This window comes from Eucalyptus grandis, chromosome 3 (assembly GCF_016545825.1).
Source record: "Eucalyptus grandis isolate ANBG69807.140 chromosome 3, ASM1654582v1, whole genome shotgun sequence".
In the NCBI taxonomy this organism is placed as follows: Eukaryota; Viridiplantae; Streptophyta; class Magnoliopsida; order Myrtales; family Myrtaceae; genus Eucalyptus; species Eucalyptus grandis.
In genome coordinates, this window is record NC_052614.1 from 3,066,407 (window position 1) to 3,093,576 (window position 27,170).

At 39.9% G+C, this 27,170-nt stretch overlaps 1 pseudogene; it reads left to right on the top strand.

Moving 5' to 3' along the window:
• Positions 1–295: 295 nt before the first annotated feature.
• On the top strand, positions 296–26,965 carry LOC120291385 (annotated as a pseudogene).
• The last annotated feature ends 205 nt before the right edge of the window (positions 26,966–27,170 follow it).

Below are 27,170 nucleotides of genomic sequence, written 5' to 3' on the forward strand. Positions count from 1 at the left end.
ATGTGTGTATATATATAATGGTTCAAATCTATCGTGAAAGGTAGTGAGAGAAAGGAATTCCTCCTTCTTACTTGACTGGGTCAGTCGAGCACGAGAAAAGGCCTTATTTGCATAAAATTCTTAGTCACGACCATTATCCACATTTCACTAAGCCTGATGTTCTAGACTAGAGTTAGGAAAAAGTCAGAACTCTAGAATTAACACGAAACTTAAGCCACAGCCTGTGCGTAGAGTCCAACAAATCCTCTATAAAACCAGCTCAAACATGTACAACCTCCTCCATTACTCATCAAAAATGGCTTCCAGCAACAATCATATCCTTCTCTTTCTCTTCTTCTCCTTTCTGTCTCTCCTCCAAATTAACTCATGCATGGCCCAAAACGTCAAAGGAGGCTATTGGTTCCCGAACAGCGGCATCACTGCCTCCAACATCAATTCGACCCTCTTCACTCATCTCTTCTGCGCGTTCGCCGACCTCGATGCATCGACAAACCAGGTAGTCATATCGCCGACGAGCGCCTAGACTTTCGCAGCCTTCACTAGTGACGTCCAGCAGAAGAACCCATCGGTCGAAACCCTCCTGTCCATTGGCGGTGGCAGCTCGAATGCGACTGCCTTTGCAGCCATGGCGAGCCAGTCTAGCTCCCGAAAGAGTTTCATCGATTCCTCCATAGCCCTCGCTCGGTCCAACGGCTTTCATGGCCTTGATCTTGATTGGGAATACCCGGACACTGATGAGAAGATGACCAACTTGGGGTTGCTCCTCCAGGAGTGGCGGACCATGGCGGCTGCTGAGGCGGCCAGCTCGGGCAAGGATGCTTTGCTTTTGTCGGCGGCAGTCTATTACTCGCCGCACTACTGGTCCCATGCGGATTATCCTGTGGCCGCCATGGCGGCGAGCTTGGATTGGATCAATGCAATGTCCTATGATTTCTTTGGACCCGGTTGGTCCTCCACCACAGGACCACTTGCTGCTCTCTATGATCCAGGTAGGGTGGCAACTTTGACTTGTTTTTTTGGGTAATAAACTTTAACTATTCTGAGGCACAACGGAGTTTTCTCAATTTTTTGTATCGTGACTTTGAATTTTGTTACCTCAATGTCAAAAGAATCACAGCATGGTCTCCCATTCAAAGCATACTGTGTCATTCCAAGAGTAATTAAGATGAACATTTTTGTTCATTTAATATCCTTCACTTGTGCTTATCAAACTCGCAATTTTCTTGATATATGCTGCATCTGAAATCATCGGTCCTTTTTAATTTCAGGGAACGGCATAAGTGGAGACATCGGGGTGAGAGCATGGATTCAGGCCGGCATGCCAGCGGAGCAAATTGTGCTCGGCTTCCCCTTCTATGGGCACGCATTCGTCCTCTCAAATGCCAACGATCACAGCTACTTCGCACCCTTCACTGGGCCGGCAATATCCTCCGATGGGACAATCGTGTACAATAATATCAAGAAATACATATCCCAAAACAGCGCGACCACGGTATACAACTCCACGGTTGTATCCGCCTAATGCTATTCCGGGACAACATGGATCAGCTACGATGATACACAAACCATCTCTACCAAGTGTTGGAGAAATATTCCTAGTGTATTTTTAGGCTAACAAAACGTTTCCATCAGTCTAGTCTGAAGATTTGCAGACTCTACTATTCAAAGTCTGAAGACCTCCGGACTGCCAGACTCAAGATTCAAAGTCTATCCGCATTGACAGTTTCTAGACCGTCGAAGAAGGGTTATCCAGAATTGGGTGTTTCATTAAGGATTTGATCTTATCGACTGAAGAAGATCTCTTGGCTGGATATAACATAACGGGATCCTTTATTTGATCATGATTGAATCAAAGATTAAGGATTCGATAATTGGCAAAGTATACTTTGAAGGTTCTACTTATGGAAACTAAGATCCTGATTGTATGGGCGAGCAGGATTGATGGGCTATCGACATGTTTCTTTAATAGCTCGAATGATCTTCTTAATTGATTCTGTCCAACGGGTAGATTGGAGAATTCATTTGGTAAGTGCCAACGGGTATGATGGCATAAAGAGTATAAAAGGAAGACGTTCCAGTTGTTCGAGTGTGTGTGCGATAGAAGAATTCCACAGTCTGAAGCTCTTTGTTCTTAGTCAATTCATTTACTGAGTGAAATCTTGTACGCAAAAGAGAGTTTATACTTTGAGAAACCTTGATGAAGTGTGGTAGAGTTTCTACACTGTGGAATCAAGGGAGAGTTTTGTTGTAACAACTCTTTTGTTCATAGTGAAATCCAGCCGGTGGGCTATCAGTATGGAAGAGTGGACGTAGGCTTGGAATAAGCCGAATCACTATAAACCATGTGTTCAATTTTCTCTTCCCTACTCTCTGTTTTACTTTGATCATAATTCATCTTGTTAACCAAAGAAGAACTTCCTTTCTATTGTCTGCTTAGTATTGCTATTATATCTCGAGAAATTATTTTTACACCTATTCACCCCCCCTCTAGGTGCTTATACTAGCTATCTCACCAAGGTCGTGTACACCGGGGAAAAAGGACTTAAAGGTTACTTTGCATGGCATGTTGCTAGTGATGACAACTGGGTTCTCTCTCAAACAAGTAAATTTACGAGATTTGTGCTATACACCATATGCAAAGTCTAGCCCTAATCATAGTTACATAGAGTATAATCAACCGAACCTAAGTGAAAATCTAATAATGTTCTTGTCTTTTTAGATCAAATCTAATAATGTTCTTGTCTTTTTAGATCAAACTTGTATTACATACTTTGTCATTTAGGGAAAAATATTTTCTTTGTTTTCTTTAATGAAGTACAAGAGCGCGAAGGAAAAAGCAATATCTACCTAACCTCTCTGTGAACAAGGGATAGTAATGGATATAGATGTTAAGCTCAAAAAATAAGTGCATGCTTCAGACCGACGCCATTTTATTTAAATTATATTGGTCACGTGGCTTAGATCATTTTCTACGAAGAGATGGTTGCATTAGTGAAGCCAAAAGTCTATTACGTCAATACATGGTCAACTTAGTATTTGTTTTCAAAACTTTCCAAGATTCGGTTCTACTTCGTCGTATCCATTCGTTATTTACTCTCTTCATGCTGTCGTTGAAGATGAAGTCAAACTTTCTAGATTAGTTGACCAATTTATTTATCACAGCCTAATTCTAATTCCTTCCAATTTTCAACTTCTTGTTGCAGCTTCAGATGCGTGGTGACTTAGACGACGTCAGAGGAGACATTTTCTACAGATACTGATTGAAGTTCAGACCAATTATGTAATGGAATTATAGTCTCCATCCCACAATGTCATGTATTCCTTAGAGAACAATAAAGCAAAGATGCTTTTCTTTTTCCCCCCTTCTTTTGTTCTTCTCATCTTATAAGACGAAACGATGTGGTAACTTGAGAGGATCGATCAAATGTCAAATATGTTCTTAAAAATCGTGTAAGAAAAAGTAGTAGTAAAAGTACGCTTTACAAAATACAGGTTTTATTCCTTAGAAAAGGAGATGAGAACGGAGATTACCACTGGAGTAGAGATAAACATTCCTCCTGGAATGCTCAGTTTGTAGGAATGCTGATTTCAAAAGGTGTACCGATTGGGATGAGAAAGAGGCGGATCTATTGTCTCCTATTTTAATCTCATCTATAATCTCCGCGGACGAAACGAAACGGCGATGTGTAGACGTTTCATTTTGTATTTACCCGGCCACCTCTCCTCTCTCTTCCATCCTCTACCCAGACCCACACCCCATCTGCCGCAGCCTCCATCCTGCCGTTGCCATCGTCGACAATCACTATCATATTGCCATCGCTATGCTCAATGACAGAGTTTCCTCCCTTCGTTTTCGTCTCTATGACCGTCCCTCTCCCTCCCTCTCTCTCTCTCTCTCTCTCTCTCTCTCTCTCACACACACACACACACACACACACACACACACAAAACACACACACACACTTATGCGTAAGCTCAACACCGCTATCAAGCTAATGGCCGATTGGTAGAGCTTAATATGGCGTCAAGCTCGCCCTAGATCGTAATTGTAACTCTAAAAGGAGCTTTAGACTTGATCATGGCTTTGACTGTTAGTAGAAAAAAATGTGTTTAAAATGGAAAGGAAAATAATGTATCAAAATAATCAGCACAGAAAACAGAAAATGATTTGAGAAGAATGATTGTTTAGAGTGCGTTTGGTAATATTTTTATTTTTGAAAATAATTTCTGTTGAGAAATAACTTTTTTTCATTTTTATTTCCTGGACGAATTTCTAAATAGAATAACATGTTTGTTACAATTCTCAAATTTTTAAAGACATGCAAATTTTTTATATTTTAATAATTTCCTAAGATTATACTAATGTTTTTGAAGTTTTTCTTTTCTTTTTTTCCTCCCTTCTTCCTCCTCTAGTCGATTGTCGAGCCTCGGTTGTGACATCCACAATTTTGACCTATGAGAAATGGCCATGGAATCAGTGCGCCGATAGTGGGGATCGGCCATGGACCAATCTAAGGATTGATCATGAACCGATCGACCTAATCAATAGGACTACTAAAGGATCAGCCATGGCTTGATTGAAGGATTGACCATGGGCTGATCAAGGGATCGGCAGTGCGTCAATCCACTAATCACGCAAGTTGACTCGAGCTATTTGGTTGTGGATCAATCGCTCAACCATAAGGGTTGGTCATGGATTGTAACAACCCTAACTCCATATCTAGAGTTTTGAGCAGTTGGGGTTATTTTTGTGAGGTCCTAGACTTGTCGCCATCCTAATTCTTTTTATCTTGTAAATAAACACATGTGGAAATGTGAACAAACAAACTTCCCAAACAAATAATAGTTGGAAGACTAGGACATATATCACACAGAATACATTACTTTATATTACAACAGTACATTTACAAACTCTTCTTTCCTTTTTATATCACCCTATAAGTTTTCACATATGACAAGGGAATTCCTATCTCCTCTAGCTTAACTGTAGTTCTCAAAATTGACATAAGCCTAAAAGATAGTAGAGTGAGTTGGGGAACTTAATAAGTAAAATTCCTAATTCTCTACTAGAAAAACATCATATTATCGAAGTCTAGTAAGTACAGCACTTGCAAATAGTGTTGATGACAGATCAATAGTGGCATGCCTTGACTAAATACATGATGTCCATATAAAACTACCATCAACTTAAAAATGAGCACATCAACACATTATACTCATGCATATATAGGCATGCATAAAATGATTCTTTTACCATCATCCTGGCTCGACCAAGTCCTCCTAATTCAATTGAGCCTTCTCAGGGCTAACTTTCCAAGACTTCTTGGTTCAAGATCCAAGCATCTTGACTTAACTAGGGTGTCCCGTTTAATGAAGGAGGTATCGTTATTAATGCTATCACGGTGACAAACGTTTTCCTCTTCAAGTGCACACATAAGTGCGTCACACATGCTGATTCTTATCTTTTCTTTTTAGCTGACTTGTACATGATCCGAAGGCATGCTCACTCATTTGTGTGTGCCATAAATCATTTTATTGCACTATATAACATGTTGGGAATGATCCTTAATTCGTGACTTGAATCGATCACTTAGCGCTGATCGCCACATTGGATAAGGCTTGGAAATGACATACCTCAATGTTGACCTAAGACCTTGAGACTTTGGTATACCTTACTTCGTGAAGATCCTAAGTTTGACAGATCTTGGCTTCGACCCGATATGAATATACTTCATGATGTGAATGACTCTTGGTTTGTGGCTTGATTCAAACATCAAGCACAAAGTCTTCACATCAATCAAGACATAAAATCAGCACGCTTTAATACCTTACTAAGACCTTGTGTCACACCCCAATCCTCGAGTGTGTGCCCATCCCTCACTAGTCGATTAAATGCAACGTTCTAGGACGCGTCGCCAACCCATTCATTTTAATGCGCATACGAAAGCGACAATATAAATCCCCAGACAACAATCAGATGGGATAGAAAAGTATGACCAATTTTTCAAACCAAAACAAACCTTTTATAAACAACCAGGTTTATTTACAAGACCAGACTATTTACAAAAAGGTTGACTCATTCCAAACGGAACTGTCCTATGACCTACTAATAAGACATATTCGACGATTCTTCGATCTCCACCTTCCTAGACTTCGTGGCTTTCGGTCCTCCACTAACACAATCTAAGGACCTGAAAATGGTTATACAATAACCAGTGAGACAATGTCTCGGCAAGTTCAACCCTCTAAGACTCGATTAGGAAGCTAATATGCCATAAGGGCTGGCTATGCACAACACGGGTTAGAGGATTTACCTTGGTGTCAGATTCCACCTACAATTCAACACAGTTTGAATAGGTACCCAATCAATCACCACAAATCAAAACATCGATTAATCGACCTAGTCGATTACATGTCATCATGACCCTTTCTTGGTCGACTCATCTCATACTATCTATAAAGTCCACTTATATCAAGACGCTTATTGCTAAGCTGATAAATAGATAGTATAGCTTGCTTTTGAGATGATCGGGTACACTGCTCTCTGTTAAGCCGCCCTCTGCTAAGCTGCCATATTGCCCGTAGGCTGATATAGTATACCGACATTGCTCAATCTAAGCTGAGAAGGTATATTGCTCTTTACTAAGCTGCCATATCGCCCGTAGGTTGATATAGTACACTGGTATACTGCTCTCTACTAATCTGACATTTCGCCCGTGGGTTGATATAGTATACCCTTCCAAACATACATCAAAGTCAATATTTTTATCATTCCCGATAAAAATAGCCGTGTGTAGGTACACGTTAGTCTTCGCCAAAATACAATAATTTTGCCTTAGAACATCCCACTAGTTTCAATAGCCTATAAACATATTTTTAGCGATGTAAACCGGCACCCTAATTTTTCCAGTTAATTATTAAAATTTATTAATTTAGGAAATAAATCCTAAAATCACAATTAAATCAATTCAGCACAAATTAAAGCTCGAATAAATAAACAGATTGCACCACGGTAATTACCATAAAATTCTGGTCATCAATTATCCTAATATAATTTCTGGAAAATAAATAATTAAATAATTAATTAAGAAAATTAATTATTAAATAGCAATAAATCCAACTTAGGCCTATAATGCCTAATTGGACGCCGAAACCGATCTGGAAAATTCTCGAGACTCGTTCAATAAATATTAGAGTCTATTTACTTGTTAATTGCACTAACTAACTGTTGGAGAAAACTTCTTTATCTATTTTGAAGTTGACAAAACGTTTCCATCAGTCTAGTCTAAAGACTTGCAGACTCTATCGTCAAAATCTGAAGACCTTCAGATTCAAGATTTAAAGTCTGCCCTCATTGACAATTTCTAGACCAAAGAAAGGAAGTATTATCCATTGAAGAAGACTTATCCAGATATGAGTATATCTTTAAGGATTTGGTTCGTGTGGTTGAAGAAGATCTCACGGCTGGAGATTGCACCTCGAGATCTATTATTCGTATTGAAATTAATTCGAGTATGTTAGATCTGTTAATTGGCGAAGTATACTTGGAAGATTCTACTTATGGAAACCTAGATCCTGATTGTATGGGCGAGCAACATTGGTGGGCTATCATCACATTCCTTAAATAAGTCGAGATCTTCCTAATTGATTATGTCCAACGGGTTAATTAGAAGAACTCCTTTGGAAGGTGCCAATAGTTATAAAGGCATGAAGGAGTATATAAGGAGGATGCTCAAGTTATTTGAATGTGTGCGTGAAAGAAAAATTCCAAAGTCTAAAGCTTTTAGTTCTTCATTATTTCAACTATTGAAGCTTTTCTTGTATTCAGAAGAGAGATTAAATACTTGTGAGACCTTGAGAAAGTGTAGTAGAGTCTTTACACTGTGAAATCAAGGACGTGATACTGTAAAATCTCTTTTGATTCATAGTGGAATCCAGCCGATGGACTGTTAGTGCGGGAGAGTGGACGTAAGCTTGGTTTAAGTTGAACCACTATAAACTTTGTGTCTCAATTCTCTTTCCCTTATCTCCTTACTTTAAAATTGCAACTTTATACTTCTGCCTTTAGTTCTTTACACCTTCAGCTTATTACGCTTAAAAATTAATTTTGTTAAAGATTCATAAAAATTTCTTTGATCACCTATTCACCCCATTCTAGGTGTTCGTACTAGCTATATCAGTTGTTATTAGAGCGAGTGTGCTCATTTGTTTGAAGTGTTTTTACTTCTGAGTTAAAGATCCATGGCTAGTATGTTGCTCCAAGTTTGGTTGTAGGCCAAAGCAACACCAGACCACCTTATTTCGATGAAAATGAATACAACATATGGAAAAACAAGATGAAGGCATTCCTAAGATTGAAAGACTCTCTAGAATAGGATGTGGTAGAAAAAGGAATCACTCTTAAAACTACATCAGTCTCAGAGAGGGGAAAAGAAGTTGTAGTGGCTAGCGAGATGACTCAAGAAGAAATAACTAAGAGACAAGCCCTTGATGCAAAATCAATTTACTCTTTATATTGTGCATTGTCTCCTACTAAGTATAACAGAATATCTTCCTGTGAAACAGCCAAAGAAATCTAGGACAGGTTGCACATTACCTATGAAGGAATTGACCGAGTAAAAGAGACAATGATCAATATTCTATTCAGACAGTATGAAGCCTTCAAGATGAAGCCAGGATAATCTATTATTGACATGTTTAGTCGTTTTACAGAAATTGTAAATGGTCTAGAATATCAGGGAGAACCAATCTCAGGACACATGAAGGTTAACAAGTTGTTGCGTGGACTCTCTAAAGACTGGAATCACGTAAAGACCTCGATAAGGGAAACACAAAGGATCATGCCACTTTCTGTAAACGAATTGGTTGGCACACTTCAGTCCTATGAAGTGGAGCAAATCAATGAAGAAGAATAGCTCAAAGGTAAGAAATCAATTGCTTTGAGATCTAATGATGATTTTAATATTACAGACTTTGAAGATGACATGGATGATGAAGAGATAGCCCTTATGATAAAAAAAAGGTTCAGGAAACTGAACAAAAAGGGAAAAAGATTCAATTGGAAGAAACAAGGCACTCAAAAGTTTCAAAACAAATCAACTGAGGATGATGAATCCAATAAAGATATGATCTGTTTTGAATTCAAGAAAAATAGACACATCAGACCCAACTGTCCCATGTTGAAGAAAAAGAAAGGAAAAGCTGAGAAATATAGAAAGGCTCTCAAGGCAAAGACATGGAGTGATACTAAATGTGAAGAAATTAATGCAGATTATGCCAATATATGTCTAATGGCAAAATCAGAATCAGACTCAAACTCCGAAATAGATACAGACTTAGACTCAGATAGTAAAATTGAGGTAAGTAATTTTAAAATCCCTACTAAAGTCTCTAAATATATTGATGAACCGTGTCTTAGTCTCAAAACTTCTCTCAAGAGGATTTCTGAGTTAAAAAGGGAGAATTTTGCACTTAACAACAAGAAATTTTGATGAAAAGAAGAGTTTGAAAATTTAGATAAAAGCTTTGTTACATTAAAAGAAAATGCAGACTCTCTTTCCAAAGAAAATACGTTTTTGAAAAATGACATTTCAAATATTTCAAAGAGATTTTCTATAGGATCGAGAAATTAGAAAGATTCTTTCGGTACAAAAACCCTACTTTAACAAATCGGGTTTGTGAATGACTTCTGAAATTATTCCTCTAATTGATTTTCTAAAAGTAAAGAAAAGAATTAAATAAAGGCCTACAAAAATTTTTACATAAATCATTTTCAAAAAGTCTTTGTAAAACCTGTTAGTCGAAGTGCTCTCAAATGTTTTAAGTGCAATGCAACAGCTCTAAACGCTTTGAAAAAGAATGTCCTATGGCTTGGAGACTGTTAAGAAGGAATGGGTAAAGGCGCTTATGGCACTAACTCATCTGGACCCAAGAAAATGTGGGTACCAAAGAAAGATTGAGTTTCTTTTTTAATTGCAGGTCACTATCAAGAAAAATGTCAAATGGTATTTGGATAGTGGCTGTTCAAGGCATATATTTGGAGACTCAAGTTGTTTTATAAAGCTTATGCAACTTAATGATGGAAAAGTCTCTTTTGGTGGAAACAACAAGGAAAAAATTGTTGGATGTGGAACAGTAAAAATTGGAAGTCTCACAATCAACAACGTTTCCTTAGTAGAATGATTCAATTACAACTGGAGTATCGGCCAATTGTGCGACACTAGATTCAAGATCAATTTTCAAGAAAGAATATGTTCGGGGAACTAGTAAGATCTTTCACAATCTTTTCTTTGGACGAAGACATGGGAACATCTATTTTCTGGATATAAAACCAAAGAAGTCTCAATATCTAATTTCAGCCACAAGATAAAGCAAACCTTTGGCATTGAAAGCTTGGGTACGTCAATAAAAAACGGTGCCAAGATTTCTTCTAAGAATCTTGTTCGAGGGCTGCCCAACTTGAAGTTTCAAAAAAATTTGACTTATGCACACCATGTGCATTGGGAAAACATGTTAGAAGTTCTTTTAAACCATTGAATTAGGTTTCTACTAATCATGTTTTGTAGCTTCTACATATGGATTTCTTTGGACCAACCAGAACTAGAAGCATAGTCAAAAAGAGATACTGTCTAGTAGTTGTTGATGACTACTCACGATTCACTTGGGTTTACTTTCTAGCAAGTAAGTCCGAAGCTTTTTCTTACTTTTCAAAGTTTATTAAGAAAGTTCAGAACGAGAAATGATATGCTATTTCAAGCATACGGATTGACCATGGAGGTGAGTTTGAAAATCAAGACTTTGTTAAATTCTGTGATGAATCTGGTTTTCAGCATATGTTCTCCTCTCATACACTCCAGAACAGAATGGAGTTATGGAAATGAAAAATAGATCGTTGCAAAAAATGACTAGAAAACTTTTAATAGAAAGCAATATTTCTTTTCATTTTTGGGCTGAAGCAATTTCTACAGCATGTTATATCATTAACAGAGCTTTCTTAAGGCATATTCTGGAGAAAACTCCCTATGAGTTCTTCAAAGGAAAGAAGCCAATTGTTTCCTACTTTCATGTGTTTGGTTGCAAATGTTTTGTATTGAAAAATGCAAATGATCAAATCGATAAGTTTCAAGAAAAATCAAACGAATGAATCTTCCTTGGATATTCAACCTCCAACAAAAAGCTTATAGAGTATACAACAAGAAGACTCAATCTGTGGAAGAATCGACGAATGTTAAATTTCAAGATCTTATACAAAATCAATCGATCCAAACTCAACCTAAAGAATCTAAACCTACTCCAGACTCTACAAAGTCTAACTCCCCAGAAACAACTCAGACTTAAGAAGGTCAACAACAAACGGATGTTGAAGAATCAACTGAAGAAAAAGTTCAGCAGTTTGTCAGACCAACCAGCAACTGGAAGCACAAGTCTAGTCATCCCAAAGAACTCATCATTGGTGACATTGATGAAGGGATTCATACAAGATCCAAAAGACATGAAGAGTCTAGCGCTATGGCTCTTATTTCTGAAATAGAACCCAAAAGTATAGAAGAAGCTTTAACTGATGAAAGCTAGATTGAAGCTATGCAAGAAGAGCTCAGGCAGTTCAGTGTTAATGATGTTTGGGAATTAACTCCTAAACCAAAAGGTAAATCTATTATTGGAGCTAAATAGGTTTTCAAGAACAATATGGATGAAAAAGGAAAAGTTGTAGGGAACAAAGCAAGACTCATGGCCAAAGGATATATGCAAGAATAAGGGATAGACTATGATGAGATTACACACTAGTAGTAACATTAGAAGTAATTAGATTATTACTTGCTTTTGCTTGTTATAAGAATTTCAAGTTATTCCAAATGGATGTCAAAAGTGCATTTCTGAATGGATTTATCTAAGAAGAAGTCTATGTGGAATAATCTCCCGGTTTCAAAGACCCAAAGTGACTAGACTCGGTATTTAGACTAAAAATGCTCTCTATGGTTTAAAACAAGCCCCTCGAGCTTGGTATGACAAGTTAAGTAAGCTTTTAATGAAAAATAGTTTTATCAAAGGAAAAGTGGATACTACCTTGTTTAATAAAAGGGAAGGTAAAAACTTTTTACTTGTTCAAATTTATGTTGATGATATTGTATTCGGATCATCTAATGAAAACCTGTGCAAGAAATTTTCTAAGTCTATGCAGGATGAATTTGAGATGAGCATGATGGATGAATTATCCTTCTTTCTCGGATTACAAGTAAAACAATTGAAGGAATGAATCTTCATTCATCAAGAGAAATATACAAAGAACTTATTAAAAGTTCGGATTAGAGAATTACAAAAAGCGAGATACCAATGTCTAATTCTTCGAAGTTGGATAATGATGAAGAAGGAAAGAAAGTTGACCAGAACTTTATAGGAGTATTATTAATTCACTTTTTTATCTTACTACTTCTAGACCTAACATTTTGTTTAGTGTTTCTATTTGTGCTAGATTTCAATTTGATCCAAAAGAGTCTCATCTAAGCGCCGCAAAACACATCATCAAATACATTGCAACTACTTCAAATATGGGTCTATGGTATTCCAAAGAATGAGACTTTACCCTCATTGGGTATCCAAACGCAGACTTAGCAGGTTGCCGAGTGGAAAGAAAGAGCACATCCGGTACATGCCAAGTGCTAGGAAACAGGTTGGTATCTTGGTTCTCAAGAAAGCAAAGCACTGTAGCTCTTTCAACAGCATAAGCAGAATATGTGGCTCTTGGAAGTTGCTGCTCTCAAATCCTATGGGTAAAACAACAACTAAGAGACTTTGGAATTAAAGATTCGTGTACCGAGATCAAATGTGACAACACCAGTGCAATTAAACTCACAAGGAATCCAATTCTTCATTCAAGAGCAAAGCATATAGAGATTCGATATCACTTTATTAGAGATCATGTTCAAAATGGAGAAGTTATGATTCAATTCATTGACTCAAAGAATCAACTGGCGGACATATTTACAAAGCCTATTTGAGTCTATTTGCACCAGATTGAACATCACATCTCTTATCTAGTAAAGTCTGGACATGCTCATGACAAAAAGATCAAGTCTGAAGATATTCAGACTCAAAAGACCAAGAGTTACGACTGTAAGTTGCTTTTTTTTTCAATCTTTTAAACTTGAAAAGGTACAGTTATTTATTAATTGCTAATTGAAATTATCTTTCCAAGTTTCTCTTTTTCAAAAAGGCAGTTATCAATTTTGAAAAGACAGTTTTTTTCAAAAAGGGAAGTTATTCATTTTTAAAAAGGTATTTTTATTTTCCTTTTACAACGTTTCGTTTACTCGCTTCACTTGCTTTATATACTGCCAAGACTCGTCTTCTTCGTTTTTACATTGAAACCTTATGATACAAAATTCCTATTTGCTTTCACTTTCACTCTTGATCTATTAAAAAAATTTCACCTTTTTTCAAGCAAGTTTGTGAATTCCTCCATTGGAAGAGACAATGTCTTCGAGAAAATCATCAAGGATTACAAGCAAGAACCACGACATATGCCCGAGGGTCCTACCCACTTCGACTTGACCTAAGAAGTTCCTACTCCCTCAACAGCAACAAAATCAGCAACAACCTTCTCGAGCGGCGTCAAACTTCTCCACCGACTCATCCAAAGAAGTTTTGGAAGGAACGGAACTTGTAAAACGTTAACTCTTAAAGTCACTTTCAAACTCTATTCTAATCTAAAAAGAGGAGGAACTCCTATGACATTGATTGATGAATACTTGAAAGAGAGGGGGTATAAGAACGAGACTCTATTTTCGTATGACATGGAAAAGATGGGTATTGCCAAAAAGGGTTCGGCTGAAAAAGCCTTTGCAAATTTTCCTAGTGATCCACAAATGGGGACTACTAATCAACCTCAAGGACTGGATGATGATGAAAGAATGTTCTCTCATTTTCAGACTAGAATGGGAGTGGCTGAAAATATTACTGATGGTTCTAATCTATTCAAATCAAAGAACCACTAAAGGGTTTATTCGAATCTGCTGAAGAGAGGGCTTATATTGAACTCACTGTATACTTTTATTCGAATTTATTGTTTGTGGATGCAAATAGCTTCTCTTTTACTGTGAGAGACAAGGTGTTTTAGGTGGATATGGATACTTTGGCTGATCTAATTGGGGGTGGAAAGAGGATGTTTTCGACCATTTGGTGTACCTCTTGCTCATGCTACTCAATCATTGGTGAAAGACAAGGATGCTGAAGGCAAGATATCCTATTCTAGGATGAATGCCACCAACATCTTGTTACACAAAATTGTGATCAACTGCATTAGGCTAAAGTTGACATCCAAGACCGATGTGTCTCGGTTTGAAGCGAAACTGATGCATGCTATCAATTTTGGATCAAATTTTCTCTACCTCACACTATTATGTTCCATATGTATAGAAAAGTTGTGAAAGATAAGGGACAACTCCCTTATTATGCTCTTATCACGCGTCTTTTTAGACAATTTAAAATTCACGTCCCTGCTCCATTAAGTTTGTCAACAATTTCTCTAATGGTGATTGGATTCAAAATGGTCAAAAAGATGCGCTTGCAAGAGTTAAGTAAGGTATTGGAACATGTGGAAGAGAAGTCTCCTCTAAAAGCAAAATAAGACTCCACTGTAGCAAAAAGGAAAGGTAAGGAGCCCATGGCTGCTCTTGTGAAGAGAAAAAGAACTCTCATCTTGCAGGATGAAGAGGATGAGGATGAGATGACTCTTTCAGCCTTACGTAATTTGAAGAGTTTTGTTAGTTTTGAAGAAGTAGAGCCAGCAGAAGAAAGAGAAGAGACAGAGAAGGAAGAGGATGAACAGAGGAAGATGGAGGAAGAAAGAAGAGAAGAGGAAGAAGAAGAGAAAGAGAAAGAAGGAGAACAAGATCAGGGTCAAGAAGACTCTTTCGAGCCAACGTTGGCTGTTTCCCTGTCAAGTGATTATGAGATGGCAGGAACTGCTGACTTTCATCACTTTGAAGCTAAAGTTGAATAAGAAAAAAACTTACCTACTCCACCTAAAGGCAACAAAATAGGGAGAGTTGTTGGACCAAAAGGTACTTCTTCACCTTTATTTGCTAGTGATGTAAGTCGTTCTGCAGCGGACCCGAGAGGATGTTCATGCCTCACATTATCCGAGAAGCGTCAAGGTGATCAATCTGCTAAGTTCCATCCATTCACAAAATCCCTGGAATTGACTCAAGCGGGTCCTAGTTACGCATCAGCTCAAACAACGAACTTTTCGAGACTGCTGGAAATTCTTTTATACAACAAGAAACAGCAATATGCTCAGGGATATGAGATGCAAGATCTCAAGAATGCTTTTAAGGCTACTTCGGTGTCTCTACGATCAGTTACAAGCTCTGAAGACTCAAGTTCAGTTTACTGTGCAAAGTGAAGATTTTTAGTCACTAAAGTAGAATTTTGAACGACTTGAGAGGACAGTGCATTCTATGGGAGAATTCGAACTTGTTTACCTTCCCAAAAAACCATGATTTTGACTCATTTTTCAACCAACTTCTTTTCATTTTTCCTCCACTTTTTGCTGTTGACAAAAGGGGGGAGAGGTTTTATGCAGATTTTTTTAAACTATTTTGGACTTTATCCTTTGTCGGTGTGGTTATGACTTGGACTGGTTTGAACTGACAATGCTTGCAAGTAATTTAAGCTATGTTATTAATAACGATGGTTGCTCTTACAGGACTAACTTGTTTTCTGTGATTGCAAAATTGCTACTATCCTTATCCTAATCCAATTATCTTTTATAAGAAATCTTGATTTGCTTAAGTGTTGTTTTGCAAGGCAATGTGTCCAAATCTGCAAGAATGTTTTGTCACCGTCAAAAAGGGGAAGACTGTTCGAGAAAACTTCCTTATCTGTTTTGAAGTTGACAAAACGTTTTCATCAGTCTAGTATAAAGACTTGCAAACTCTATCGTCAAAGTCTGAAGACCTCCAGACTCAAGATTTAAAGTTTGCTCTCATTGACAGTTTCCAGACCGAAGAAAGGAAGTATTATCCGTTGAAGAAGACTTATTTAGATGTGGGTATATCTTTAAGGATTTGGTTTGTGCAGTTGAAGAAGATCTCACGGCTGGAGATTGCACCTCGAGATCTATATTCATATTGAAATTAATTCGAGTATGTTAGATCCCTTGATTGTCAAAATATACTTGGAAGGTTCTTCTTATGGAAATCTAGATCCTGATTGTATGAGCGAGCAGAATTTGTAGGCTATCATCACATTCTTTAAATAACTCGAGATCTTCCTAATTGATTCTGTCGAACGGGTTGATTGGAAGAACTCCTTTGGAATGTGCCAACGGTTATAAAGGCATGAAAGAGTATATAAGGAGGATGCTCAAGTTATTCAAGTGTGTGCGTAAAAGAAAAATTCCAAAGTCTAAAGATTTCAGTTCTTCATTATTTCAACTGTTGAAGCTTTACTTGTATTCAAAAGAGAGATTAAATACTTGTAAGACCTTGAAGTGTAGTAGAGTCTCTACACTGTGAAATCAAAGACGTGAGACTGTAAAATCTCTTTTGAATCATAGTGGAATCCAGCCGGTAGGCTATTAGTACAGGAGAGTGGACGTAGGCTTGGTCTAAGGCAAACTACTATAAACTTTATGTCTTAATTCTCTTTCCCTTATCTCCTTACTTTAAAATTGCAACTTTATACTTCTACCTTATTACGCTTAAAAATTAATTTTGTCAAAGAATCATAAAACTTTCTTTGATCACCTATTCACCCCCTCTAAGTGTTCGTACTAGCCCTATCACTAATCACCTAACATGCATCGGTAAAGTACTAAATTAATTATTCTAATATAATCTATCCACCTAATCAAACTTAATTAAATCTAATTAACTCCTAAGCATCATTAGTCTATTAAGAGAGGATTAGTGAGTTAAACTCACTTATTCGGCGAGCCAGTAGATTCAAATCGATGGGGATGCAACTGGGCTTGATTCTTCCCAAGGCGGGCCTAGCTTTCGGGGCTAGAAATCGGGCCAAAACAGGCTTACAAGCTGCTGGAATACCCATTGCTTTGCTCTTTATTTTGGGCTGCAAAGAAGAAAACAAAGGATGGTTCGGCTTTTGCTTCTACTTCTGCTTGCTGGATAGAGGAGAACCAACTGCTGAACAGCGAGGAAACGGGATGATCGGAGCTCCGGCGAGCAGGTGGTCAGCAATCAATGGCTCTTGGGAGTCAAGGGGGGCTTGATGGTGGTTGGTATGGGTGGAGGTAGGATCAAAATGGGGAGAAAATGGCTGAAAGTTGCGAAACAGTGTAGGCGGGTGGCTACCGGATGGTCCGACAATCGATTTCTTCTCGCCGGCATATAGGATGGTTGGCGGCTCCGTTTGATGCGAGGTCGAGGCTCCTTTGAACGATTTGGATGTGCTGAGAACAACGGTGGGTGGCACGAAGGCTAATTCGTTTGAGAAGATCACTTTTCACTCGAATCTTTGGTGAAAGATCGGCTAGAGCAAAAACTGGCATAAGAGAAAACAGAGGAGGAATAAGGTCCTGCGGTGGTTCCAGCGTACGTGTGACGGCCAAGGGGGATGAGATGGAGTTTGCTCTAGTTCTTTGAAGCTTCAAAAGTCACTCAACCATGGAGAAAGCAAGTGGATTGAGGAAGAAGAAGACTGCTACAAGAAGGGGGCCACTTGGTCAAATATTCTCCTCATTTGTACCCTTGACCTTATCCCCTTTGTATGGCTGGATTCCACCTGTAATTTCCGCCTTAATTTCCTTCTAGAAGGCCTTTGAAATTGTCCATAAGTTGTGGTGGTGGGGGCCATACGAATTTTCCTCGGTTTCCTCTCCATTGATTACTTAATCTTGCTTAATTCCACACAATTCAGCCTCAATAAATTCAATCAATACCTCACCGATCCAATTGGTATTTTTCCTCACCAATTGATCCCACTTACTTCCCAATTTCGTAATAAAAAACAATCCCCGACAATTTCTGGACAAAAACGACCCTATGATGACTTTTTCCCAAAAAGTCTCGGGTTGTAGAAAAAATCTTTTGAGACTAAGTCAATGTTCCTAAAACTTATTCCGACATGACAAAACCTTAAATTTCTAAAATCGGATTCAAATTCGTGGTTAATTTCAATCCGACGTGTTTTTTGCGTGACTTAGGTTACCGGGTAACTTTCAGAATTTTTTAGTGCAAATAACCCGTGGTAGATTTTTTTCAAGCCATAATGGGTCCCTTTGACACATTAGCGATTTTTGGTTGTCGTGAAAATCCCGAGGTTTTGAATACAGACACATGATACCAAAACGATAAAAAAAAAAATCAAACTAATGCCAATCGATGAGAATTTTGCAATTTAGTGGGATCACCCACATTTAACCACTCATCTTAGTCGAATCGACCTATCTCTGATCTCCAATCAATTTATGTCTGTGCCGTAATGATCTCGGTAGATGAACACGGTTGAGCAGCCGATTCCTAGTCGAATCCTCAGGTCTATTTGCCTTAAAATCCTTAATGGCTTCCCCAGATAGTCTAGTTATCTCATGAGTGGCCATCTTAGAGAAAAGCACTATAGTCGCGTTGATGAAAGGCCCAACTCATCTAATCAAAATCAGAATCTAAAATTCAAAATGTCATACCTTGTGACTTAGGTTATCCTCGTATCGATTAAGACTTAGAACTAGCCGCTTCAATATCGATCCAAGATCATGCGGCCTTCGGTGATCCTCGCATCGAATGAGACTTGGAACTGGCATGCTTTGATACCAATCCAAGGCCTCGTGGCCTTGAGTAATCTTGCCTCTTGTTGGACCTAACCCAAGCAAACCTTGACATGATCCCAAGCGTGAACGTTTCAAATACACGTTCAAGCACCAACATGAGAAAACCAAACTAAGGATCTTACATCTACCATGGCTTGAATGGGTGAGCACCTAACCAAACTGTTGACAACTAAATTTTGCCATTTTAGTTAAGACTTAATAGCATTAAAGGTTAGGAATTAGCCAAAATAATTATTATGAAAAAAAATTAAAAATTAATTATTATTTTTTTTTTTTAAAAAGTCAGGTCGGGCTGGACCCGCCCGCCTACCTTCATTTTCTTTTCCCTTGCGGCCTAGCCTTCTTACCCCCGCGACCCAGCCTCCTTCCCTTGTTGGCTCGGCCCGCACCCCATCATCCCCCTCCAGGCTGGTCTTCGCTGCGGGACCTGCAAAAATAGAAAAACAAAGCGCGAAGGAGCGGTGGAGGAGGCGGAGGCGGATCGGGATGGCGGGCGGCTAGCTTGATCACGGGTTGGGATCGCCTGCCGATGGCTGGCATGGTAGGACGATGACCTGTAGATGGAAAATGGAATAAGAGGAGGGAGAACGAAATAGAGAAAAAAAAAAAAAACAGAGGGAGAGTAGAGAGAGAGGAAGAGCTCGAGAGATCGGGAGGAGCAGGAGCCTTCGGGCCACCGCCACCATCACTGACAAGCCACCTAATTGACGTTGTTCATCGCCGTCATCCTTGAAACCCAAATCTGAAGTGGACGGAGAAAGAGGGGAGGAACATAGCACGGGCAACACGGGAGCAAGAGGGAGAGAGTGACGGGAGGGGGCCACCGGCCTCCTCGTGCCACCGTCGTTCCACTTGAGTCGGCTGTCGTCCCACCAGCTGCTAGAAGTCCTCCTCGCCTGCAAGCTCGCACCACCGCTTCACCTGCGGTCTCGCGTCACCACCGTGCCAGCGTCGCCTAATGCTAGCAGTCAAGCCATTGTCTCTGCCAGGCAGTAGCCTGCCCTTGCCTCTACTCGTCTGCTAATCTCTGCCGTGACCTGCAGTTGCCGAGCTTCTGCTCATCGCCTCCAAACACCACCACCGCAACGCCCGACTGCTTCCGTCACTAACCGCTCACCGCTTCAGAACGCCGACACCCGCTGCCGCCACAACCCAACGCCTCCGTCCCTACGCGTCTGCCCGAGTACCAGATTACGAGTCCCTGCGACACCGCCTTTGTTCCTATTGTTGTAGCACCTGCGTCACGCAAAAACCGTCGTGCCAGCTCGCCCAAGCATCAGCACTCCTCGCTACCTACCACCGCCGCCGCTGTCAACGCAGAGCCCCTAGAGAAGAAGGTTAGAAGTTGGGTCAAAGCTGGGTTGGATTCGGGTAGGGTTTTCTTAGGAATCGAGTTGCAATTTAGGAGCTGGGTCGAGTGCGAATCAAGGTCGAGTTTAGGCTTGTGGGCGATTTAGGTCACGGGCCTGCGTGGGTTCATTTTCTGCATGGGGGGAAGTAGAGATGGGCCCAATCCAGCTGCACGAAGGCTTTACCAAGGCTGGTTAGGCCTTGTATTTTGGGCGGGCCGATCGGCCCGACCCCTTGCTGGGCTAAACCCAGGCAGGTCTGACCGACTCGCCTTGATCGGGTCAAACCAGACTATACCCGGTTTTGACAAAAAGAATTATTTTAATATTTTTTTCTAAAAAAATTAGAAAATTCAAAAATTCAAAAAAATTCAAAAATTAAAAAATGATGGGGTTTGGTTAGGAATTGTCATATTTTGCCTTCTTAGTGTAATTAGGCTTTTACTTGCTCGTATTTTGATTATATCGTACGTTTAATTTGCATATCTAATTATGTTTAATTGCACCTCAATTAGGATCTTGGTAGCTATGATTGTTATTTTAATGATTGTGCACCTGCATAATCACCTCATATGTTAGTGAATAGGTATAAAATCAATACAAACTGCTTGACAAAAATTCTTTCTTTTAAAATGAACAAGATTATGTACCGAAATGGCACTAATTGGTTAATTAGTGTAATAAAGTCCCCGACCCTAGATTCTCTGGTTAATTAGATACTCTCATACCTCACTTGGTTTCTAGCTGACCCCAATAGGTTAGTGGCGACTCTCTTTTGTAAAATTTCTAAAAATATCCCAATGTCATGTAAGGTATGGTCTTGGGAGAGCCCGTGCCTAATCATGGGCAATCATGGGTTATAGGCCCACCCTTTAAGCAATACCCTTAAATCTGTTCCCTCCCCCCGAAGGGTAAGTCGCGACAGCTTGGCGACTCCACTAGGGACTTGGTTTTAAACCTTAGAGGACTTAGGACAAAATTAATCTTGTTTAAAAATATTTTTGTTTAGCAGCGAGGATTCCAAGTATGCCCCTAAAATTAAAAATGTTAAATGTTCTTGCAGAATGAGAGATATAATGGGAAGTGTTTGCTCACCTTTGTCTTGTAGGGAGGTGTAGGAATGTATGGTTTATTTTTTATGTACGAAGTGTTGTTTGCCTATAAATTGTTGTGCATGTATCCTTTGCAATGCACTACACCCTAGCACACACGACCTGTCGCTGGACCGAGGCTGCATATGATTTCTTAGGATGGTGTTGAGGTGGATACCACTCCGACTATAACCATGTACTACAAGTCGCCCATCTCAACCTCGAAATTTCTTTCTTGATGTCAAAGGTTCCCATCCTGGCCTGCAACCACGTGACACGAGTCAGTTCTTTGATGAAGTCGAAGTCATGGGTAACACGACCTAGCTGCGATCTTGTTGGTTCAGTTCAGTGATCGTATGGCTTCATTTTGAGCTGAATAGAGTAGAAAAGCGAACCACATCCCATGTGTATGTCTATGTAATTGAAAAAAAAATAGAGACAAAGGTCGGCACCCATTGTAAGTATCATTTTCCTTTTTATTTGCTCATTTTGTATTGAACTTCCATTTTGAAATTCACATACATCAATTGATTGCCCTCGATGCTTTGTAGGCTTATAATTGAAAAAATTAGCAATCACTTTTGATAAGTGAACATTGAATGCAAGTTCTAAACACTTTGATTTGGCCACGTTGAACACATGGTTTTGTTTAAATTTCTAGTTATGGGCTCGAAATCATTTTGAAAAAAAAAACAAAAAAAAATAAACTTTCAAGTTGTGAATTTATATTGGGGCACAAAAATTGAAATTGCATTTTTGTCAAATTCTCTCATTCTCACATTTTGGGACTAAAATGCAAATCATTTGTGTACAAACTTCTCAAAATAGAAGTCACTTCATTTTTCTAGGAGTAAAATTACAAATCAAATTTTCAAAAATCAATGACACTTTTACATACAAAACTTTTGGAATAAAAGTGGACATTTGATTGATGGCCGTGGATTGATTATTTTAATGATGTCGTATCTTATGATAAAATCTTGGCAAAATACTAAACCTCCATAATAAGGACTGTGGGGCATGTACTGTCGCCTCAATTTTATTGTAAGAAGCGACCTCATTGAGATATCATTTTCTTTCTTAGAGACAAGCACAAAAATGAATAATTGAACAAAACTTTCTATAAAAAATGTTAGCATCATTTTTATCTCAAAATAGTTTTCTCGTTTTGTGGGTTATTCATTTTGAATCGAATTTCCCTATGGAGATTGATTTACTCGAGACGATCTCAGCAGAGTAAAATTGAGACGTTAACTATGCCAAATAAGAAGTGCTTAGGATGAAGAAAGGTAAGTCACTTCCAAACACGTCCTTCAAACACTTTTAAGAGTTGAGTGAAAAGCGACCTTCTCTTAGGACGAATGATTCATTCACACTGAGTGCAAAGATCAAAATGATAAAGGTGTTTCCTTCATCAATCCCAAGCATTGAACTAATCTCTTACTACCCCTTTGGGCAGAATAAGGATGACCCTTCAAAGTACCCCTGTCGAGAACGACTCTACATTGGGGTAGCATAGGAGGTTACGATTGTGTCATAGAGCAAAAGATTGATAAAGATTCTATTACTTTCACTTACATCAATCTTCTACTGATAGCTTTAGAGGAATTCTCATTAGAGCTTGACTCATCCCAAGGTGAAGAAGAGCATTTTCTTCTCTACCCAAACACGATACCCATTGCTTTAACCAATTTGGGCCGATTATTCATTTCTAAACCCCGAGCGATGATCATCTCCCTTCATTGGGAAAAGGCATAAAAATTGACCAAATACAATTGACAGTTATAAGAAAATATGAAAAGCATCTCAAAAGTCATAAGAGCTACAAAAGTTCAAAAAGCAAAAAGTTCGACAAACTAGGGGGCATGAAAAAGCAGTGTACCTGGTAAAAGCAAGGCTAACGCCCGTCAAGAAAAAGAGCCAAAAGGCTGCATCTTATGTGAAAAAAATTATCAAAGTCCAAATGCTTGTGTAAAAAAATCATCGCAAGTGCAAAGGAAATTAGAAAAGAGCAAAACTCCCATGCAGAAATGATTAGTCAAGGGACTTTCAAGATGTGCGGTGTTTCAAAATCCAAATGCTTTCAAAAGGTCGAGTGACTTAAATCACAATGCCATGATGATCACTAACTCCTAAAAACCCTCTTGAAAATTTTAAGCCTTTTGAGCCTTTCTCGAGCCAACATTACAACCCTCTTCCGAAGTCTCTTCTGATTGGGATGGTTTGAGTAAAAATGAGAATGCCACAAAGAAGCTACTGCTTGAAGGAGTGGAGGTAATTCTATCTTGTTTTATCTTATGAGTTCTCGACTTGTAAACTCGATGAAGATAGTGACAAATGTCCCTTTATTGGCCTCAAAGTAATAATCCCTTTGTATAAGCCCATAACCAAGCCTATATTGCGATCCTTCAAAAGACCATTTTGATTGCGAATGTTTCTGAAAGCCTTTGACATGAGTTATGTGAGATACCCTTAGCAATCTATTACTTCCCACACGAATGGATGGGATCAAGCAGCCATTTTATCAAGAGTGTGTGAGAAACCCTTTCTGACTAAGAAGCTCTAGTTTGGCATGCTCAATGAACCTTTTCACGAGTCGTAGCCGTTCGACAAGAACTTGACTCTTGGAGAATTTGATGATTAATGATATATTCCCGAGCATGATGACAGTTTTGCGCCACATGATCTTGATTGACATCAAATGTTTTTTTTTTTTAAAGTAGTTGGACTTAGCTTGATTAGCCTATTCAATTAATGATTTATTATTGCCAATACGTCTCTTGATGACGTCTCTAATGACATTTGTTCAAGATGAGTTTGACAGGATTCCTCAGTGAAGCCATGTTGTCTTCAAGAGATTAGTGGGTGCTTTCCTAAAAACCCGAAGGTTCATGATCAGCCTTAAACCATGCTATCTCCAAAGGTTCGTGGTCAGCCTTAAACCATGCCATCTTCAAAGGTTCATGGTCAGCCTCAAACCATGCCATCTCCAAAGGTTCATGGTCAACCTCAAACCATGTCATCTCCAAAGGTTCGTGGAACCATGCCATCTACAAGGTGCATGGTTAGCCTCAAACTACGTCATTTCCAAAGGTCCATGGTCAGCCTTAAACCATGCCATTTCCAAGGTTTGTTGGTTTATCCTTAAACCGCGAGGTTAGTGGCTTTTCCTAAACCACACGGTTCATGGGTTATCCTTAAACCACAAGGTTGGTGGCTTTATCCTTAAATCACACGGTTGGTGAGTCTATCCTTAAACCACAAGGTTCGTGGGTCCATCCTTAAACCACAAGGTTCGTAGGTCATCCTTAAACCACACGATTCGTGGGTCAATCCTTAAACCACACGGTTAGTGGATCTATCCTTAAACCACACATTTAAAATGTTTATGAGTCTATCCTTAAACTGCAATTTTCAAAAAGGTTCATGGTCAACCTTAAATTATGTCATCTACAAAGGTCCATGGATTTTCCTCAAAACCATGTAGTTTTAGCCTGGTCGAAACTTGTTTGTACATGATGAGACCTTCCTCCCAGTTGAAACCTGTTCGTACACTGTGAGACTATCATACCTAGTTGAAACCCGTTTGTACATGGTGAGACTATCATGCCTAGTCGAAACCCGTTCATACACGGTGAAACCTTCCTCCCAGTCGAAACCCATTTGTACACAATGAGACTATCATACCCGGTCGAAACCTGTTCGTACACGGTGAGACCTTCCTTCTAGTTGAAACTCGTTCGTACACGGTGAGACTATCATACCCGGTCGAAACTTATACATACATGGTGAGACCTTCCTCCCATATTATACCTAGTCGAAACCCATTGGTACACTGTGAGACAATCATACTCGGTCGAAACCCGTTCATACACGGTGAGACCTTCCTCCCAGTTGAAACCCGTTCGTATACGGTGAGACTATCATATTTGGTCGAAACCCATTTGTACATGGTGAGACCTTCCTCCCAATCGAAACCCGTTCATACATGGTGAAACTATCATACCCGGTCGAAACCTGTTCGTACACGATGAGACTATCATACTCGATTGAAACCCGTTCATACACGGTGAGACTATCATACCCAGTCAAAACCCGTTTGTACACGGTGAGACCTTCCTCCCAGTCGAAACCCATTTGTACACGGTGAGACTATTAATATCAAGTCGAGACCCATTTTTACACGGTGAGACCCATTTTCCAGTCGAAACTCATTATCATACAATAAGATTTTTCCATCTCGGTCGAGGGACATCTTTTACAAAGTAAGGTCATCCCTTCTTATCTTTTTCCCGTTTGTAGCCCCGATTGTCATTATCTAGGGGCAAAATTTAGGTTTCTCTTGTCTTTGAAGGGAACCTCTTCGAGCTCCCATTCAAAGAGGAGCAACTATTGACACTTAAATTTTTCTGTTTTATCTAAGACTTAATAGCATTAAAGGTTTGGAATTAGTCAAAAAATATTATTATAAAAAAGTTAAATTTAATTAATTTAAAAAAAAAAAAGTCGGGTCGGGCCAAACCTAGCCTTGGCCCATCCTGCCTGCCTCCCTCTTCTTTTCCCCTGTGGCCCAGCCTTCTTACCCAGCAGCCTGGCCTTCTTCCCCTGTCGACTCGGCCCACGCCCCATCTTCCTCCCTCCGACTGGTCTTCATTACGGGACACAAAAACGAAAACGAGCGGCGAAGGGCGCAATGGAGGAGCGGTAGATCGGGATGGTAAGCAACTAGCGTGATCCGCAGGTCGGGATCAACTTGGGCAGCAACTGGCATGATAGGACAACAACCTTCATAAGGAAAATGGAATAAGAGGGGAGAGCACGAAATAGAGAAAAAAAAAAACATAAAGGAGAGAGCAGAGAGAGAGAGAGGATAGCTCGAGAGACTAGGAGGAGCAAAAGCCTGCAGGCCATTGCCACCAGATCACCGGAGCCACCCAGTGACGATGTTCGCCGCTGTCTTCCCTGGAACCCAAATTTGAAGTAGATGGAGAAAGAGGAACACAGCACAGGCAACATAGAGAGCGAGAGGACGAGAGTGAGTAGAGGGGCTGCAGGTCTCTCCGCACCACCACCATTCCACTCGAGTCGGCCATCATCCCACCAGCCGCCGAAAGTCCTCCTGGCCCGTGAGCTTGCGTCACCACTTCACCTGCGAGCTCGTGTCACCACCATGCCAGCGCTGCCTAACGCCAACAGCCGAGCCATCATCTTTGCCATGTAGTAGCCTGCCCCTACCTCTGCTCGTCCGCCGATCTCTGTCGTGACCTATAGCTGGCAAGCTTCTGCTCGCCGCCTCCGAACACCACCACTGCGACGCTCGATTGCTTCCGTCACTGACCACTCGCCACCTCAGAATGCTGACGCCTGCTATCACCACAACCCAGCACCTCTGTCCCAACGTGTTTGCTCGAGCACCAGATCCCGAGTCCTCGTCTTGTTGCCTTTGTTCCTACTACTGCAGTGCCTGCGTCGAGAGCATTGTTGTGCCAGCTCGCCCAATGGCCATTGCCCCTCGCTACCTGCGGCTACTTGCGGCTGCTGCCACTATCAACACAGAGCCCCTAGAGAAGAATGTTAGAAACCGGGTCAAGGGTGGGTCGGATCCGGGTAGGGTTTTCTTAGGAATCGGGTCGCGGTTTAGGAGCTGGTTCGGGTGCAAATCAGGGCCGAGTTTGGGCTTGTGGGCCGATTTAGGTCGCAGGCCTGCATGGGTTCATTTTCTGCGTGGGGGGAAGTAGAGATTGGGCCCATTGGTTGGGCCCAATCCAATTGCACGAAGGCCCCACCAAGGCTGGTCGGGCCTTGTATTTTGGGCAAGCCGTCAGCCCAACCTCGGCGGGTCGAACCACGCGGGTTGGACCGACCCGCCTGACCAGGGTCAAACCCGAGTCCGGCCCAAAGAAAAATTATTTTAATATTTTAAAAATAAAATATTCAAAAATT